Genomic DNA, 13,209 nt, shown 5'->3' on the forward strand with positions numbered 1-13,209 from the left:
TGTGTGGGGGGGGGGGTATGTGGTATGGAGGAGCTACTATGGCAGAGCTAGCCACCTGGTGGTGTAAACCTTGGCTCTAGCTAATTGTCACTGCTGAAGTGACACCCCAACCCTATATGCAAAAAATGGGAAAAAAGGGGTTATGGATGAATGCACTGAAGGCTTAATAAAGCAACCCTAGTGTTCAATAAATGCTGTGAAGCCCCTTACCTCCTCTTCAGGTACCAGCACCTCAGGCTCATGTGATCTCATTTTAATGTTTCAGCACGTTGGTAGTGCAGCATCCATTTTGACAGTAGCAGGGTACTAATCAAATGCTTCTGATTTTCCATCCAACAAAAGTAAGTACATTACCTGTTACAGTAGGAAGGCATGCATTTTTCATGAATCCACTACACATTGTACACTCTAATGAAAAATATGTAGCACACCAGATCAAAGTCCATATTAACGTGAAAATGGTAAGTATGTAGTCCTTGTGATGAAAAAAAGCACAAAAAATCATGCACATGAACAGATTAGAAATATAATTACATGAACAGATTGGAAATATAATTACATAGACATTCAAAGAATAAGGGCGGCCACAGTGGTGCAGCGATTAGCATTGACACCTCACAGCAAGAGGTTCTCTGGTTCGATCCTTGGCTGGGGTGTCTTCTGTGCGGAGTCTGCATGTCCTCCCTGTGGTTGCGTGGGTTTCCTCCGGGTGCTCTGGTTTCCTCCCACATCCCAAAGACATGCTGTAGGTGGATTGGACACTCCAATAGGCCCAAGGCATGAGTGCATGCATGTGTGTGCCTTCTGTGGAAGGTTGGGCACCGGGCTGGCAACTCGACACCGTAAAACTCTACTGCCAATCATGAGTGGACAGGTGATCCTCTGGGGCAACCCTAACCAGGAAAAGCTGAAAGAAGAAGAAGAAGAAGAAGAAGAAGAAGAAGAAGAAGACATTCAAAGAATAAATAAACATCTCAAAAAATCATTCACTGTGTTGACTGATTTTTCAAGCGATATATGTATCATGCAAGCAATAACAAGCCTTCTAGGAGTGATCTACACCCACAGCTCAAGAAGTGTGCAATATCTGTTGTGAACTACTAAAGAACTGAGCAATCCAAAAATATTGTGTTGCATTTTATGCTGAGAAAGTCATAGGATCAGTGCACGATGATATCTGTAAATGTGCAAGAGAAAGGGTAATCTGTCAGTGAATTAAAAATCCAGAAATGCATCAACAAAACTTTGTTGATGCACATTGATAAGGCTATACTTGCTGACCTCTTGATATGGGATGTATGTGGATTACCTATCAGCATTCTACTGTCTTGTGCCCATGTTATGTTCTAGGTTAGAAGGAGAGATACAAAGTGAGAACCTGGGCTGAACATAATTAAGCAAAGTGTATGAGTGACTTACAATAACATCAACTGTGTTAATACTGAAATGGATATCTATCAGTCTGTGTATCTATCTGCCGGTCTATATCATAGGTTCATAAGTGTGTATGAGGCTAATGGCCCTGGAGTCTTTACAAGCCTAGCCCATAGAAGTACCCTGGCATCACGCTGCCCAATGTTAGATCCCAGTGCTTCTATCAAGTTGAGCCACTGGAGTGATCCCGGGGTGAACTTTCTAGTTCCCTTCCACTCATTAAGATTTCTCTTGAAGAGGGCCAGTGAGGTGCTCTGTTTGACATGTATAGGAAGGCTATTCCATAGCATGGACAATCTCTGGGTTATGAACTTGTCCCTCCAGCATGTTCTGTTGATTGTGGTAATGAGGTTGAGGTCTCTGGAGTGTGTGGTGCAGAGGGATTGGGATTTCTTTAGATGTAGAATTTCTAACAGAGCTGGGTCTGACATGGCTTTGTAAGTCAAGCAGAGATCGCCTCTAAGTAGGCGATATGAGACAGAGAATAGTTTGAGTTTTTTTAGTCTGTCCATATAGGACAAGTGTTTAAGGCCTATGATCCTCTTTGAGAGGTACTTTTGCGGTCTCTGCAGTTGTTGCAGGTGTATAGTGAGGTACATGCCAAATGGGGCATTGTACTCAATGATTGGCCTAATGAGGGAAGAGTAGAGGGAGACAATTACCTCTTTCTTCCTGGATGCAAATCCCTTAGTAATTAGATGTGCCACATAGAAGGACTTTCTTACCACAGTGGCAATGTGGTGGTCAAAAGAGAGGTTGCTGTCAACGTGTGTTCCCAGATCTCTTATAACGCCTTTTGTGTTCAGTGGACTACCATCAAGGTGGTAATTCATGGGAACTGGGTTTTTCCCCAAAGGGGATGATGACACATTTTTTGGCATTGAGCTTAAGGCCATGGTTCTGACACCAGTTGTAGGTCTCAGTGAGGCCTTTCTGTAGGATGTCAACATCACTTGGGGAGTTAATAATGGCTCCCAACTTGCAATTGTCTGCAAACTTTGTTAGCCAGAGTCCCTTCATGTTGGCCTGGACTTCTGAGAAGTAGATACCAAACAGGAGAGGACCCAGGACCGATCCCTGTGGGACTCCACTCGTAACTGGTCGGCAGTCTGACTTGGAATCTGCTACTTTCACACTGTGGGTTCTATCTGTGAGCCAATTTGCAACCTACCTAGTGATATAGGGGTTGATGCCTAGCTTAGTAAGTTTTTATATGATTCTTGAGTGGGGGATGGTTCAAAGGCCTTGGCCAGATCAAGGTAGGCTGTATGAACCACCTTGTCTTCATCCACAGCTCTGGTGACTGACTCAAAGTAGTTGACCAAGTTGAGCAGGCATGATCTACCCTTCACAAAACCAAACTGTGTGGGATCCAGAGTTTGGTGATTCCCTATATCCTTGTTTATTAGGTCCATGATGATGCATTCTATAGCTTTGCATATTAGACTTGTCAGGCTAATGGGGCGATAGTTCCCAGGGTCTGTAGTCACTCCTCGTTTGTGGAGAGGGATGACTATAGTAGTGCACCATTCAGTAGGGACAAAGCCTGAGATGAGGCTGTGATTGAACAGGCCACACAGGTGAAGTGCCAGTTCACTCTGTACTTCATGTAGAACACAGCCAGGGATGATGTCAGGTCCCATAGAAGCTGTATTCTTGGACTTGGACAGTGCTGTCTTAAACTGTGCAGCAATAATACTGGGTGTCTATTCCAGAGCATGGGCAGTCTCTGGGTTATGAACCTGTCCCTCCAGCATGTTCTGTTGATTGTGGTAATGAGGTTGAGGTCTCTGGACCATGTGGTGTGGAAGGATTGGGATTTCTTTAGATGTAGTATTTCTAACAGGGTTGGGACAGACATGGCTTTGTAAGTCAAGCAGAGATTGCCTCTTAATAAACAATATGAGACAGAGAATAGCTGGAGTTTTTTGAGTCTGTCCATGTAGGGCATGTGTTTATCACCTAGGATCCTCTTCATGAGGTACGTTTATGGCCTTTCCAGCTGTTGCAGGTGTCTAGTGAGGTACATGCCAAAAGGGGCATTATACTCAATGATTGGTGTAATGAGGGAAAGGTAGAGAGAGATGATGACCTCTTTCTTCTTGGATGCAAAACACTTGGCAATGAGATGTGCCACATAGAGGGACTTTCTGACTTCAGCAAAGTGACACTTCAGCAAATGGCATTTCATTAGAAATGCTGTTCATCGAAATCCGCTCTTGTGGGGGGGATGTGCCCCCCATACCCCACTAATTATATAAACCAACTCCGAGATTGCACTATAGTAGGGAAAAGGCAAATATTTTGATCTTCACTATACTGTGATCTCAGTATGAATAGTTCAAAGAACGCCATGTTCAATGTAAGTGAACTGAAAATGCCATTCGCTGAACTGAATTATCGCTGAAGTAATATAGACCCCTATCTGTTTATCTGTCTATATATATATATATATATATATATATATATATATATATATATATATATGTATGGCAGCAGTAATAACTTGCCCATAAAACAAAAACCTTTATTAAAAAAGAAAATAAAAATAATGGAGCAAGCTCTACTTCAGCACCTATGAAAAAATAAAATTCTACTGTATCTCATATCAGAACTGCTATAGTCCATGCCAAGATGAGTTTGCACAGCTTTCTTCTGACATAATTGTTAGTAGAAAATTTCAGGGTACTTCAAGTTCTTCCAATCCCCCCCCCCTCCCGTACTGTAGCCAACTCCTAAGAATGACTGTTCAAGGCACAAACTCCCCCTGCATTTACATGACAGCTCTTCTGATTAACATTACCATAGTCTTGTTTACGTACAACGCTAAGATGATTATTGTTTTTTTAACAGGTTTATCTGTGAGAACCTTTCTAATCAATACAGAAAAGTGTACATGCCTGCTTTAAAGTGAAATAAAACATTTACAGATTACTCTATGTTCAACACTATCTACAATGCACTATATGTTCACTGTATTATTTACATCACTTTAACACAGCACAGGCAATAAACTGCCATGCTAAATTACCCATGCACAGATAGATGACCACACACATTGATAATGTATGCAGATGTACACACGTATGTACGCACACACACACACACACACACACACACACACACACACACACACACACACACACACACACACACACACACACATACATACACAGACAAGAAAATAATGAATGCGAATATGTTTGAAATGGAAATCATCATAAATAGCTGAATCTGTTTTAGTTGTATATAGTTGCAGTACTAAGTTGAAATCTTAGAACTCTGGGGGTAAGAACATAGTTCTCCCCCTCCAAAGCCTCTGCAGTGTCAAAGTTAATGTTGGTAGAGATGTGTAGGTGCAGGAACATTTGTTTGTACTTTTGGAAAAAGATGATTATATCCATCATTGCCCTAATTTTTTTGCAATGTTTCCAGATGCAAGCAATTCAGGTTTGACTACTTTCAATTAATTCATATGAATAACAATGCAGGCAAATGCATATTCTCATGAGGAAGAAAACACAAATGTGTTAGTCAGCTCCTGCATTAAAGCCTTCATGGAATCATATTCTGGGATATAGAAGTACAAAACTGACAGGTACATGACACTTGATTTACATGCCAGCTACATATTACATTTCATTGGTAGGCTCTATGATATGTTAGCTTTAACAATCATATTTCAATAGACTGCTTTAAGAAATTGTATTACAAGCAGTCAGTAGCTAGTTAACTGCACTATTGTTTACAGAATTGAAATAGTTTACAACATGTCATATTAGGTTTCATCACTTTGATTATAAACATCAAATCAGATAACCTGACAGGAAACTGATAATATTTTAGCATTGTCAGATCACACAAGCAGTAATCTTTAAAGTAGGTTGAGATAATATTTTAAAAAACACTGTCTTGTAGTAATTTCATTTTCGCTATCCAGATGTCTTTCCTCTCTATTATTGTTTGGGAAAACTGAAAATTGTTTTTGCGTGAGTACTGTAATAGATACTATTCTGCTTCTCATATATTATTAAAAATCCCAAAAAATCCCTAAGGATGACTTCATAAAGCATAGCCAAAAGCGTTGTAAATGTAACTCAGTTTACCTGCTTGCAGATTTATAAGAACATGTAAAAAATGCATAGCATACCAATGTATTGTCTGTTTTATGGTGATTTATATAAAGCTTCATTTTACAAACAACACTATTTAGTATGCAGTGTAGGGTACATGGAATATCAGGTGAAGTCTTTGCTAATTCTGTTGTGTTGTAGGTCCATCTGAGTGCATTCATCTGTCCTCATCCCGCAGAGATGGAGTCTGTCCATGTCAGGGGCCTGTTGTGTGAGTGCAGCTGTTTCAGCGTCTGGCACCACGACCTTCATTCAGTGCTCATTTTGCTTTCAACAATGAAGCCTAATGTACGATAATCATGTAGGGTGAACTGAATTAAGAATCAGTATGACCATTATCTAAGGCACATGAAGAACAACAAACAGATGCACTGCTATCTTGCTTATGCAATCGCAGGTCTGTGCTATACTGCAGTCCCCTAATGAAAATGACATAATTTACTGGAATAGAACTATTAATTCTTGTGCATTATAATCCATCCTTTTTCTATAGTACTTACCTGAGTAATTAAAATTTAGACATGCATGATAAAAGTGATATTGTAATGTATTAATTCTCATTTTTCCTAGTAGAAAAGATTTCACTAATTGCCATACAAGTAAACATCTAAACTAAAGGAATAACACATTTAAGCTGCTGCCAGATGGTAATATTAAGAATGCCCCTTTTTAAAATAGACATGAAAGGTTGATAACAGGGTATTTCTCCTTGTTGTAACACCTAGTGCTCTATGCCATGTGTTTTAGTAGCAATGTGTCATCTTTTGATACAAACATGTTAGATCACCAACAGAGCTCTCCTGACATGGCAAATGAATCTCTTGAATTGTACATGGGAATGCCTACCACACTAACTGACATTGGCAGATGCAGTATTAAAATTTTGTCTTTTTTCTAGGAGAATATAGGTAATACGTATTTTGTTTCTGGTGGTTTCAGTACGCATTGACTTCAAACTGTACAAAGAAGAATGCTTAGAAACATTACAGCCAAAAACAACTCTATATAAAAACAGAAACAAAAAAATTCACTGAGCTCACTACCAAAGGCAGTACGCATGGAAACCAAGTAAATGTAGAAAGCAAACCTGCTGCTGCCACCCAAGCTGAAGTAAAATGGTTGAAATTGTTAAAATCAGTTCCTTTATTAACAAAATAAAACGTAATCCTGGTGCTGCTGCTGTCTGGATAAGTGCTTTCGGTTGTTGAACCTTTATCAAAATGGATTTTGATAAAAGTTCAACAACCAAAAGCGCTTATCCAGACAGCAGCAGCAGGATTATGTTTTATTTTGTTAATAAAGGAACTGATTTTAACAATTTCAACCATTTTACTTCAGCTTGGGTGGCAGCAGCAGGTTTGCTTTCTACAACTCTATATAAAAGGTGGTTCATTCCTTCCCGGTCCTTATATTACGTTCTCTATTAATGAAAAAAAAAATGATAATTTGGATGTCGTAATTGTTCCAGTGACTTTAGTATTCTATATGATTTATGCTTTTCTTTGTCACTAAATCATAAGAACAAGTGGAAAAGATTTACTGCAAAATTCAAGTAAAAATAGGACATGGAGAAATACAGTCTGATGTTTGATAAAGCGTACATCTGGTGCATAAAAAGACATGAGGTACTTACACCAAATAGGTTTAACAATAGAACCATGCTCTTATCAGAACAATAAATAACACACCTTATTCTAGTTATAAAATGAGCACTCAACAAAGTAAGTAACTACAAATGAATGGAATGTATAAGCAGTAAAATAAATGAGTAATTATTGTGCAAAACAAAAAATAGTCCCTCTCTTTAGACTGTTTCTGTCTCTCTGTCACTCGGACATATACACACAAACACACACAGTGTTAAACAAACTTTTTTAAGTTACAGTAAAAGCAACAATTTATAGTTATACAGTTACCCATAATATCACATTCAGCCAGTACAATGTGTAGTAAGTTGTCATGCTAACCAATCATCAGCAAAGGAAAGGAAAGGAAATGTCCTGGCTTTATTCATTCATGTCCATGTTTTGCTTTTGCAATTGAGGCTTCTTTTTTTTGTCTCCCACTACATGTGAAAATGAGAGGTAGTGTCAAGCAGTTATTTAACTTAGTTGCTCAGGCAAATCCTTTTGAGCCTATGTTACATGCAGTCTCCCCGCCTACACATGAATATTTAAAGGGTGGGTAATAACATTTACTGCTTTAAATGTGCACAAACAAAATATTGAAATCATCTCCAGTATGATGCAGTCAACTGTCCTGCAATTATCAGTGCTAGAAAGTCTCATACTACACTCAGCTCCATTTGTTATTATTGGATTCTATAGTTTCAATATTTCCCAGCAGCATTACTTGTGAATTTGAGGCAGATTATAGAACTGATCATTCATTTTTATTGTCTAACATTTATTTACTGTATAGATCCCATTGTCTGAGCTAATGACCTTTTTTCACTAGGAGATTTAAGGTGGTATTTACACTGACAAGAGAAAATATGGCCTAGGCAGCAGGGTGAGCTCTCCACCGCTTCTTTTAAATGCTGTGAGAAAATGAACATACACTGGCACTGCTTCATATGAAGCACTGCATTTCAGAAGTGCACTTATGTCCCAGCACGGGAACAAGGATCCAGATGTCTACTACTGGACTGAAATCAGAACCCAGTGAGGATTCTTTTATCAAACACAAGTATACCAACTGCTGAGGCAACTGATAGCATTAAACACTGGGTGGACAGCTGATGGATGTAGTGTCTCCTATTTTGGGCCTTTACTGTGGTTGTGTGATGTGACATCTGTATTACAGTATGAGAGGACAGTTGTAAATCAGACACAAGTTAGGAAACATTGACAGTATATGCTATGCAGCATGAATAACAGTGAACTGTGTGCAGTTGTTTGTCCAGTGTATGTAAAAAATGAGTCAGCTATTGTAGTTATAAGCAAACTAGGAAATGTTAGTGTTAGACTATTAATAAGAGAAAAAAAACAAAAAAAAAAAAAACAAACCAGCAAGGTCATGCCATTTTGATTTAATCAGGAATAACATTAATATTAACATAGTAGAGATGGAGCCTGTTGGCATATATCTTGAATTTGTATGACTGAATGTTCTTTCTTCTGTCACCAGAGAAACGTTGATAATCAAAACAGAAGGTATTGACCGCATTTATTTATCCACTTTAGGATATAAATAGAGCTGTGATCAAATAAATGATAATGAATCTATTTATTTTAAATATTATACGCTACATTTAATAAAGACCTACTGATTATTTTTATTGAATGCAAAGACAAGAAACCACATTTGCAATGTATAATTGCTGGAGGTATCTGGTCTCAGAGTTCAGTTTCAGTGAGACATTCCTCCTCTGGGCAAGTAATCAAGTGGCCTCAATCCTCACCACTGATACCAGTGGAGGATATTCACTTAAAACAAAAATGGATACACACAGTATTTTCAGATGCAGATCTCTGTACTAAGCACAATTTCCCTTAGGAGCTCACAGGGAACACACGCCAGACCTGGGGCTAGACTTCCTCTCCAGGACCCAAATAAGACTCCACCTTTCTCTCTGCAGAAACCAGTGCTCTGTGTCCCTGTTCCAAGTAGCTGACACACGCACACTCTTTGAGATTTGATTTTCACACACACACACACAGCTGGGTAAGGCTGGCAAAGATTTACCAGCTCTACCACCTCTACCCAGACTAAAAGTTAGAGTCACTGCCACCACCCAGCTACTTTGAGGCTCTTACAAGGGCACCCAACTACTCTCAGTAAAATGAATACTTATATAAATTGTAATGTTTGGCCAAACAGGAAGACTTGCAGGAGCATGAAGCCACAGTATCACCAAATAAATGCATTTACTTTCAAAGGTTAAACTATTTTCCTAAAGACCATCCACAATGAAAGATATAGTTATATTTAATAATAAATAACACAATAGAAAACATGAAAATACTGAATGTATATTTACAATAACCACTAAAGTTTCAATTCACAGGTGTGACGAGCCCTCTTTACCCCAGGGCAGTAGCTAAGGAGACTCAATCCTCACCACTGTCTCCGGTAAGCGAGTGTCACTAAAAACAGAGATAGAAATACACAATTTCCCCTACGAGTACACTGGGAACAGGTTCCAAAACTTCACTCCATTTCCCCAAATGACTCTCCAATCTAACCACTGCAGAGCACTGTGTCCCAGTTCTAGCTATATGATGCACTCACTCTTAAATGTCTGATATTCACACTTACACACACACTTGGGAATGGCTGACACATATTTACCAGATGTGTTTCTTTGTCCAAATTAAAAGGTAATGGCTGCCACCAGTCAAATACCACAGTACCCTTCAACAGGGTTGTTCAATTATATTGGGCAAAACAGATATTGAAAAAACTGGTAGCATGTATCCCAAGCAGTAAGGCTTTTTGTGATGGCCCTAGTGTTATTACAATAAGCATAAACACTCTCAAGTTATTAAAAATATTAACTAAATAACCAGCCAGCCACAATGAGAGGTAGTAAAACATTTAATAATAAATAAAAGGAATTAAAACATGTAAATTCTGAATAAGTGATTCTGATAAACATCACTGTTTCACACACTTTTGCTTTTGGATTGATTTATGTACTTTGGAGTCCTTTAGCTATCAAGGTGATTTTTTTGTGTTTTTGTTATACACACAGGAAATATAAAAATAATACAATAGGATAGATTCACATTGATTCTAGAAAACCCCTAACTATCTAGCTGAAGTTCCCTGATTATGTGAAGATTAACCATCCCTATCTAATCTAAATACTTTAGCAAGGCAAGATTATACTCTTACTTCTGCAAGGTAAGATGAGAAATTATGTCCACATTCCAGGCTGTCTGTCCACAGTGACTGGTACAGCTACTCTGGAAATAGCTGGACTACTACAGCCAAACAACTCTGGTAAACAACTACTGAACAATAACTGAACAACTGACTCAGAACCTCCTTTTTATAGCAGATCTTTTTCAAAGGTAACAGGAAGATGCCATGAGAACTCTATTCTCTTATCAGACTTTGAAAAGTAAACAAATAGCTGCAGTGACGATTCTATTCTCCCAGCCCTGGTATACAATGACATCATTCAGAATTATCTTTAGAAACAACACAAACATTTAGTCAACCAGAACACTGTTTGACTTTCAAACATCTTGCATAAATCAGAGTGATAATCAAAACACAAAATTATTTACAAAATTATAGCTAGTTATGCTGGCATATGTAACACAGGGTAATTTACAATTATTTACAAAATGTCAGCCAGTCATGCTAGCACAGATAACAATATCTGATATCCTCACGGCAGGAAACATAAAAAACAACACAGATGAAAAGATTCAGACAGAGAAAAGCAGTATTTGACTAGTCTCACTATATTTTCTAACTAAAGGAAGAATTAACTGTTCCCTAGTTAAGTTACTTACAAAAGCAAGGCAAGATGAAGTGGTTGAGTGTCTTTGTTGTCAGCTCCAATAAGAGAATGTTGAGTGTTGTTGTTGTGTCTTTCGGCTTTTCCCGGTTAGGGGTCGCCACAGTGGAACTCCAGTCCGCTAATGATTGGTAGTTGATTTTTACGTGCCGAGTTACCAGCCCTGATGCACAACCTTCAACGAAGGTATGCCCATTCACGCATGTCTTCACGCAGAAGACGCTCTAGCTGAGAATCGAAACGGACAGCGTCTTACTGTGAGGCGACAATGCTACCGCAGCACCACCACCATTATCTAAAATAATTTCTGTGCTGACTATAGAATGACATCACAAAACCTCGACTCCTCAAACGCAAAACTGGTAAAAAGTGAACAGAAACAATAAAAGCCGGCAACTTTAAGAAAATAAAATTGCTTAATAGTTCTTCAAGTAAAACTGTTTAATGTGAGTGCTTTCGGCTAGAAAATAACCAGCCTTCTTCAGACAAAACAGTTACAAGCAACAAACAGGTTCATTTTATACTTAATTGAACATTTTTCATTGAACATCCCAATTAGAGATTTAAAGACACATTACATCAACGAAAAATAGGTGAAAAAACACAATAAAAACAATAGAGAATAATAGAGAATAAGCAACCAAGCACCATACTACGTTAATAAGTTATCCTAATTTAAAAAACCTTGTTCTAATAAGAACAAACCTATTAAGATAAACTAATTTATATTTTTATATATATATATATATATATATATATATATATATATATATATATATATATATATATATATATATATGTAAAAATGAATATGAAATTTATCCTATTCAAATCAGTATATTAATATTAATTATAGTGCAGCATTCGATACAAATAAATACCCAACTTTATATTATGTTAAACATAATGGCAAGCACAATATTTGATTATGTCCACACCATACCTCAATAATTTAACTATACTGTAAATATCCATAAATAACCCAATCAGAAAATGTATTATTTAATATATAAAATATAAAATATCAAATATCTCAAATTCAACCAACTCTATGTCCCAAAAGTGTAAATTGCAGATAAACCAAATAAGTCAAATCAAAACAAATACATACATGTCATCTTTTCAATGACAGCAGTTTAAGAATGCATTTAATAGATACATTCTCATTCAGACCCGGGAAAGTATGAGCTCCCAACCTAATGTGCCATTTTAACTCATCTACTTCCAATTGCACTTGCCATGGTCCCCCTCTAATGCCTAGTGTTCTTTGTTGCAAAATAGCAAATTTAAAACTGTGACCAGGATGATCAATCACATGCTTGGTAAGTGCATTATTAACATCTCTTTTAATAATGGCATAATTGTGCTCCTATATCCGTTGTTTCAGTTTCCTTTCCGTCTTGCCTATATAGAATGCATTGCATTCATTACATAATGCTACATATGTTACTGCTGTACTTTCACAATTATATTTGTAATTCAACTTATACATTTTATTATTAATAAAAACTTGGCTACCAACAATTATATATTTACATTGGGGGCACATCCCACACTTGAACATTCCTATTTTATTTTGACGTACAGTTCTCTTCTTTTCTAAAAGGGACTTTAGATTTTGCCCTCTCCTATAGGTAATCTTAGGTTCACAGCCCAATCTCTTTAACAAATTTTCATTACCTTTTACAATAATCCAATTTTTATATAGTGCCATTCTAACAAGAGCATGATCCGAAGAAAAAGTGGAGAGGAAACTAGTGTGGTGAATTATGTTCTGCTGGACCATTCCCAATTGGTGTAAATTAACCATATTTATCTCAGGGCTTGTGTTATCTAACGAAATCTCGGCCCGGGATTCTTCCTGGCTTGCCAACAACGGGCTAATATGCCCAATACTTCTTTTGTGAGTAACTTCATTCTTAATAGCCACTATTACGTGAAGTGGATACCCTCTATTGAGGAACATAGTTTCTAATAATTGACATTCTAAATCAAAATCTGTGTCATTTGTAATCATACGGGCAGCCCTAACCATTTGCCCTTTAACTACTGCCCTTTTTTGATAATAAGGATGATTACTTGAATAGTGGAGAAATGAATTTGAGTATGTGGGTTTTCTGTAAATTTTGCTTTTATAACAAGATTTTGAGCTATCTTTAATTAGAAAAA

Source organism: Protopterus annectens, chromosome 1.part1 (genome assembly GCF_019279795.1).
Source record: "Protopterus annectens isolate FY-2018-M chromosome 1.part1, PAN1.0, whole genome shotgun sequence".
NCBI classification, from domain to species: domain Eukaryota; kingdom Metazoa; phylum Chordata; order Ceratodontiformes; family Protopteridae; genus Protopterus; species Protopterus annectens.